Raw genomic sequence first — 7,494 nt, forward strand, 5'->3', positions numbered from 1 at the left:
TATATTTACAATTGCAGATGTATTATAGCAAAAAGAGTACAAATCAGGATCCGCATAAAAATGAGATGCATGGAATGAGGCCTGGGATGGTTCCCAATGTGAAGCTTCTGTGTTCCATAAAGGGTACACTACCCTCCCACATGTATCAATGTTTTTCATTAACCGGGAAGCTCTTGCAGCTTCCGTGTCCAGAGCCTTTATTGGCTTTATTGCATAGTCATGATTGGAGACACATTGCATTTGCATGATAGGGGGCTCAATACATAACATCTTCAGGTTATTAATCATTAATCAGTCAGTAAGAATTGGTACTAGGGCTGAGGAGTGCAGTAGCCATCTGAGATGGAGTACTTGTCCTCAAGCAGCTGGGGAGACAAGAATATGCCCAGAATGACTAGATCATATACACGTTGGTATAAATACTAGGCCAAGAGGCAAACTACTTGCTTGCTGTAGGAATATGAAGATGGGAGAGAGCATCAAGGGTTGGAATAATCAGGGCAGGCTTGATGAAGGAAACAGGACTTAAGAAGAGCCTAGGGAATGGTTTATATATGGAAGGAAATTTTCTTTGTTGGTTACTAGGGATGGGAGGTGAGGATAGGGAGCACTGTTAGATAGGTAGAGATAAGTATTGATTTGGTGAAGAGAAGGGCACAAATGTGAGTGATCAACATGGCGGCATTGAGGAAGAGGAAGACATAGAGAGGTGCATGGGAGGTGCAGACAACAAAGACGAACCCTTTTGCACATATAGTACTGTGTTGTCTGTGAAGGCAAACATGGGTATACAGGTGGGTAGATGGCTGGACAAGCTGAACTATTAGGTATGTCTATGCAGTGAGGAGTGTACCCAAGACCATGTATAGGGGTGGTAGACAATGATTCTACAATTGTATTGGTATGTTCTGTAAGCATTTCCCGGTGTATAGTAGAGCTGACAAGGGACAAGGTTGTAGTCACTTCTTGGTCACAGCCAGCTACCCAGAGGGAGAAAGTAGTTGAACCTGTGGGCTTGGGACCATAGACACAGGGGACATTGAGCTCAATTGGCATAACATACTACACAAAACATTGTTCCACCTCCTACTTTGGTGAGTAGTGACTGGGATCTTAAAAGCTTGCAAACAGCCATCTAGATGAAATGATGGGTCTCTCCTTGTCCAGAGCAAAGAAAAATGAAGAAAACCAAAGATTCATGGAAAAAATTAGTCCTAGTGACTGGTACACCATGCGATCCTCAGTCTATACAACATGAGACCAGAAGAACTAGATGGTGCCTGGATATTACTGTCAACCACTGGGGGGGAGGATCTGTGTAGGAGATCCTGGATAGAGAGGGAGAACAATGTGGAACAAAACTCAAAATCATTTGGAAAAAAAAAAGGGGGACCAAGTTTGCTGGTCTGATAGAGCCTGGTGGAACCACTGAGACTATGGCCCCTAGCTGCCCTTCAGGTCTGGAATTGAACCCACACCTATGGCTTCCAGCCAAACAAAAGACAGGCATATGAGTTGAACATTTACCTGAGGTAGATACACTCTTTGGAGAGAATAATCATAGGAGAAAGAAAGCTGTTTAGGCACAGGGAGACAGCTCAGGGGGCAAGGGTGCATGGAGGGATAGACACAGGGAAGTGGTAACTATTGGGAAGAAGTGGGAGGGGAGCTGTTGCATTGTGGTAAATTGTAGTCAATGTCATGAGACAAAGTGTGTGAACTGCTGTATGGAAAGTGAATTTGCTCTGTAAATTTTCACCCAAATCACAATTAAAAAAAAAAAGAAGAAGAAAAGAAGAGCCTAGGAATTTAAGTGGAGGAGGGAATCCCAAATAGAGCATGAGCAAAGGAACAAAGGTGAAGATGAGAAAGGTGCCAACAGCTTGTGTGCATCATTGGTACTGCTTTCTCCATTTTACAGATGAAGATATCGAGGCTCAGAGAAGCAGAATAACTTTATCTTTTCTTTTTATTGTGCTTTGGGTGCAGATTAACAGAGCAAAGTTTGTTTTACATTCAACAGTTCCCATACATTTGATTTTGCACCCCGATTACCATCCCCGACCATAATGTACTCTCCTCCCCTCCCATCCCTGTGACCACCCCCATCCTGTGCCCCTTTTAACTATGCACTCCTCTGTCTTGCTTTCCCTCCATGTGAATGCTGCCCCTCTGGTGCCTCATGGCTAATTGCTCTGAGGGGTATATTTCCCAAGAGTAGGTGGGTGCATCTCCCTAGGGTGGGTGTTCTGCGTGTAAGTCTTTCTACTGTTGGGGCTGAAGAATAACTTTTCCGTGGGCACACTGCTAGTGTAGAAATCAGAAACTATGGGCTTTGAACTCTGTCCATCTGACTCTAAACCCTATGCTCTTTGCCAGGCCCATCACTGTGTTCCATGGCCCAGTTCTGAGTGAGTGAGAAGGGAGTGCATGAAAGAGTTGGATTCAGCTCACCCTGGCTCATCAGAGATGACTGTCCCCGTCTCTTTCCCAATTCCATGCCTGGTGAAGTCATGCGGGTAGTTTAAAATCAACTTCGGTGGGGATATTTACCAGAGAAATTGGCAAACACAAATCAGGGTTTTAGTTTTTTGTTTGGTTGGTTGATTTTCCCCAAGGAGCTAGTTATTAAACATTTACCTGCACATCACCTGTCAAGTAAGAACAATAGAACCAGGTTTGGAGGCTTAGAGGCAGAAAGAGAGAATCTGTGCTTAAAATGTTGGGAAGCCGGGAGCCCATGAGAGAGGTGATAGTGGGCAAGTTGGTTTTAAGAATAAGGCTCTGGCACTTGGATGCAATCCAGATTTGCAGTGGGGAAGAGAGTTAACTTCAGAGGCCATGTAGGAAGGGCTCAGCACCAGGCCAGGTTTGAGGAAGGGTTCCTGGGCTAGGGCCACTTCCTAGAGGAATACGGCTGATTGCCTAGAGAAGGTGGCAGAAGGGGTATCTGAGAGATCCATGAGAGCTCAGACTTGGTCTTGTTCACCACTGTATCCCTGGTGCCTAAAACCACAGTTGATACCAAGTTAGACTTTTGAAGAGTTTATAATATAACTGAGTCAATGATTAAACAAATGAATGATTCTCATGGAGCTGGGATGACTGGGGGAACCACATCTACTATACTTACTAGGCCAGAAGACCTGCCTCTAATCAAGTTTTTGTTCTTAACTAGCCTGGTGATACTGAACAAGCCACTATCTTGCAGCCTCTCTATCTATGCCATGAGTGGCTTAGACTTTAGAACAAATGTCTAGAGGTTCCCAAATACAGTGCTGCAGCATCAGAATTCATCCCCTTCACCAGGCTTCCTTCTCCTCACCACTGAAATGGAGAGACTTCCACAGAGCCAGTCAGGATAAAAATTATACAGGTTCTTCCCCCAACAGGCCTTCCCTCCACAAGGGTGTTCTGTACCCATCCTTCTCCCAACAGATGAGGAGAAGGGAGGAGAGAGGCAGTGTGCTAGGAGTCTTTGCTTTGGCCCAGTTCCAATGCCTCCATCATCCCTCCTTGGGTGTTTTTAGTGCTTAATTGCCTGTGATTTTAAAACTCTTTTCCCTGAAGCCACATTTAGTGGGTAATCAATATGGAAAACCACAAGTGAACTGCACTCAGGAAAGTCCAATCCCTGAGGTTCCCTCTTGAAAGGAAAAGAAACATTCAATAAGCACTTACCCGAGCATCCATTAATAGTAAGCTGTATTCTCAGAACAACTTTGGGTGGTAGCTTTTACTATCTTCATTTATAGAGCAGGAAATAATAATGCCTAGTATTTATTAAGCATACACTAAATGCTAGACATTGTTATAACCACTTTACACAGAATATCATAATTTTACTACTTGTATCAATGTGGAAATCTGAAATAAATCAAAATCCACATGTGTCACTTATTTTTTTGTTCAGTTCTGACACCAGCTGCAACACGCAGCACTTCGTTCTCCAACTCTAGTCACCGGAAGCTAGGAGAGATCTCACAAATTAAAAGGACACCATCCTTCAGACTGCCAAATAGGCAGATGCCAGCCACAAGTTTGGGAGCTGACTTGACACCCTCACTTCTGACCTACTGGCTACAAATTAAGGATTTCCCTTTACCTCCCTCAGGATACCAGCCTAAGTTCAGGGGTCTCTACCCTTACGTCTGGTGGCTAAGATGGATGGATATTAAGTAAATTACCCATTAATTAATTAAAATTTGCAGCTATAGCACATGTTGCTGGAATGCACTGTGCTATGAGAGCCTATGATAGGGGTATCTAACCTGGTCAGGGAGGTGAAGGAAGACTTCCTTGGTGTGATATTTAAGGTTGTGTGTCATCTTGGCTGGGTCATGAATCTGAGTGGTTTAGTAGTTACGATGCAGTCATCCCCATGATGAGATCTGATATAATGCAGTCACCTCCATGATGAGATCTGCTGTGAGCCCTCAGTCAGTTGGAAGGGAATCTCTTCAGAGTGTGGCCTGCTTCCAATATATATGGATGTCCTGGCAGAGCTCTCTGGGCTTTTGCTCAATCTGGATCCTGCATCTAACTTGTCATCATCTGACCTCTGCTTCTTGGACTTGAACTAGTAGCCTGCCATATTGCCTGCCAATCTTGGGATTGTTGCCTTGCAGCCTCTACGCCGGCAGCATGCCATTTTATCTGCTGATCTTGGCTTTGTCAGTGCCTGTAGCTACATGAGTCAGGAGAAACCTCTAGCCTAATATCTGACTTGCCAACCTCCACAACTGCATGAGCAATTTCCTTGAGATAAATTTCTTTTTTTTCTCTCTCTATCACTGGTTTTGCTTCTCTAGAGAACCCAGCCTAAGACATTTGGTAGCAGGAGTGGTTCTAGAGAAACAAAATCATAAGGATGAGTTTTCTAAATTGCTTCTCAAGTCTGATTAGTCATAAAGGTGCTTCTGCTGCTGACTCTGCCTCCATTGGTAAAGAGGGCACTGCTAATCCATGGGGTGAGATAGCAATATTAGTACAAAAATAGTACCACCGATAGATCAGTTTGGTGAGAAGTGAGGCTCTGGGTGATCACATTCTTGAAAATTTTCAGCAGTTCTGTCAGAATAAGGAAGCTGGTTGGTTGGTCCTACTTACGCTAGTGGTGGTAAAAGAAAGAGATGAGCTCAGGGCTTGAGAGTCACAGCTCAAGCACAACATGAAAGACCTCAGTGTTTCCACTTGTGTCCTGAAAGAAAGTCTTACTTCTTGTATTAACAGACCTAATATTGCCAAAAATGAAACCCAGAGTCTTATAGTAAGAGTGGGTGAATTACAATGCCAATTGCATTGGCAATCTCACATAGAGACAAATAGAACAAAAACTTGATTAGAGACAGGTCTTCTGGCCTAGTTAAAGTGAGAGCATTGATTGGGAAGAAATGGGAGCCTGAAACTTGGGATGGGGACATATAGTTGGATAATCAGGAAAGTCAGTAACTCTAGATTTATTGGTAAGACATTTGCATACTAGAGGACTGGAAATTAGCCTAAATAAAATTCAGGTACCTTTCACCTCAGTGAAATTTCTAGGAGTCTAGAGGTGTGGGGCATGTCAAGATATTCCTTCTAAAGTGAAGGATAAGTTATTGCATCTTCCCCCCACACACAACTAAAAAGGAGGTACAGTGCCTGTTGGGCCCCTGGATTTTGGAGACAACATATCCCTCATTTGAGTGTGCTACTCTAGCCTATTTATCAAGTGACTTGAAAAGCTTCTAGTTTTGAGTGGGACCTAGAACAAGAGAAGGCTCTGCAACAGGTTCAGGCAAGCTGCTGTGCCACTCGGGCCATATGATCCAGCTGATCCAATGGTGCTTGAAGTGTCAGTGGCAGACAGAGATGCTATTTGGAGACTTTGGCAAGGCCCTATTGGTGAATCACAGCACAGACCCTTAGGATTTTGGAACAAAGCCCTGCCATCCCCTGCAGATAACTACTCTCCTTTTGAGAAACAGCTTTTGACTTGTTGCTGGACCTTAGTAGAGACTGAATGCCTAGCCATGGGCCACCAAGTCACCATGTGGCTTGAACTGCCCATCATGAACTGCCTGACCCACAAAGTCATAAAGTTGGACGTGCACAGCAACACTCTATCATTAAATGGAAGTGGTATGTAAGAGATTGGGCTCGAGCAGGATCTGAAGGCATAAGTAAGTTGCATGAAGAAGTGGCCCAAATGGTCTTCACTCCAGTCACATTACCTTCCCTTTTCCAGTCTGTACTTATGTCCTCATGGAGAGTTCCTTATGATCACCTGACAGAGGAAGAGAAAATTCCTTCCTGGTTTCTGTGTGATATGCAGGCACCATTCAAAAGTGGACAGCAGCAACACTGCAGCCCCTTCCTGGGACCTCCCTGGAGGACAGTGGTGAGGGAAATCTTCCCAATGGGCAAAACTTTGAGCAGTGCATCTGGTTGTTCACTTTGCTTGGAAGGAGCAATGGCTAGATGTGCAATTGTATACTGATTCATGGGCTGTGATGATGGGTTGCCTGGATGGTCAGGGACTTGGAAGGAGCATGATTAGAAAATTGGTGACAAAGAGTTTGGAGAAGAGATATGTGGATAGCCCTCTCTGAATGGGCCAAAGAAGTGAAGATATTTGTCCCATGTGAATACTCACCAAAGGGTGACCTCAGCAGAGGAGAATTTTAACAATCAAGTGGACAGCATGCCACATTCTGTGTAAACCAAGTCATTCTCTTTCCCCAAACAATCCTGTCATTGCCCAAAGAGCTCATGAACAAAGTGGCCATGGTGGTAGGGATGGAGGTTAGCAACATGGACTTTCTCTCACCAAGGCTAACTTGGCTGCAGCCACTGCTGAGTGCCCAATCTGCCAGCAGCATAGAGCAACACTGAGTCCATGATATGGAACCATTCCTCAGGGCAATCAGCCAGCAACCTGGTGGCAGGTTGATCACACTGGACCACTTCCATCAGTGCCGGGAAGGACAGCATTTTGTTCTTACTGGAATCAGTACTTACTCTGGATATGGATTTGCCTTCCTGGCACACAATGTTTCTGCCAAAACTACCATCTGTGGACTTACAGAATGCCTTATCCTCCATCATGATTTCCCATACAGCATCACCTTGGATCAAAGGACTCACTTCACAGCAAATGAAGTGTGACAGTGGGCCCATGCTCATGGAATTCACTGGTCTTCCCATGTTCCCCATTATCCTGAAGTAGCTGGCTTGACAGAACAATGGAATGGCTTTCTAAAGACACAATTACAATGCCAGCTAAGTGGCAATATCTTGCAGGGTTGGGGCAGTATTCTCCAGGAGGCTGTATATGCTCTAAACCACTGGCCAGTATATGGTGGTATTTCCCCAACAGCCAGGATTCATGAGTCCAGGAACCGAGGGGTGGACCCACTCATAAAAATTTCACTTCCTGTCCCTGTGACCCTATGCTCTGTTGGTCTGGAGGTCTTAATCCCAAAGGGAAGTGCAAAAAGGGTATGGGGGCAG

General features: G+C 44.6%; 1 protein-coding gene across 1 annotated transcript in view; it reads left to right on the top strand.

The window, feature by feature from the left end:
- SARM1 (sterile alpha and TIR motif containing 1) overlaps positions 1-7,494 on the top strand; it is a 25,453-nt gene that overhangs the window by 14,641 nt on the left and 3,318 nt on the right. The gene's annotated exons all lie outside the window — the stretch shown is intronic.

This window comes from Orycteropus afer, unplaced genomic scaffold (genome assembly GCF_000298275.1).
Source record: "Orycteropus afer afer isolate SDZICR_OR568_19922 unplaced genomic scaffold, OryAfe1.0 scaffold00042, whole genome shotgun sequence".
Classification (NCBI taxonomy): Eukaryota; Metazoa; Chordata; class Mammalia; order Tubulidentata; family Orycteropodidae; genus Orycteropus; species Orycteropus afer.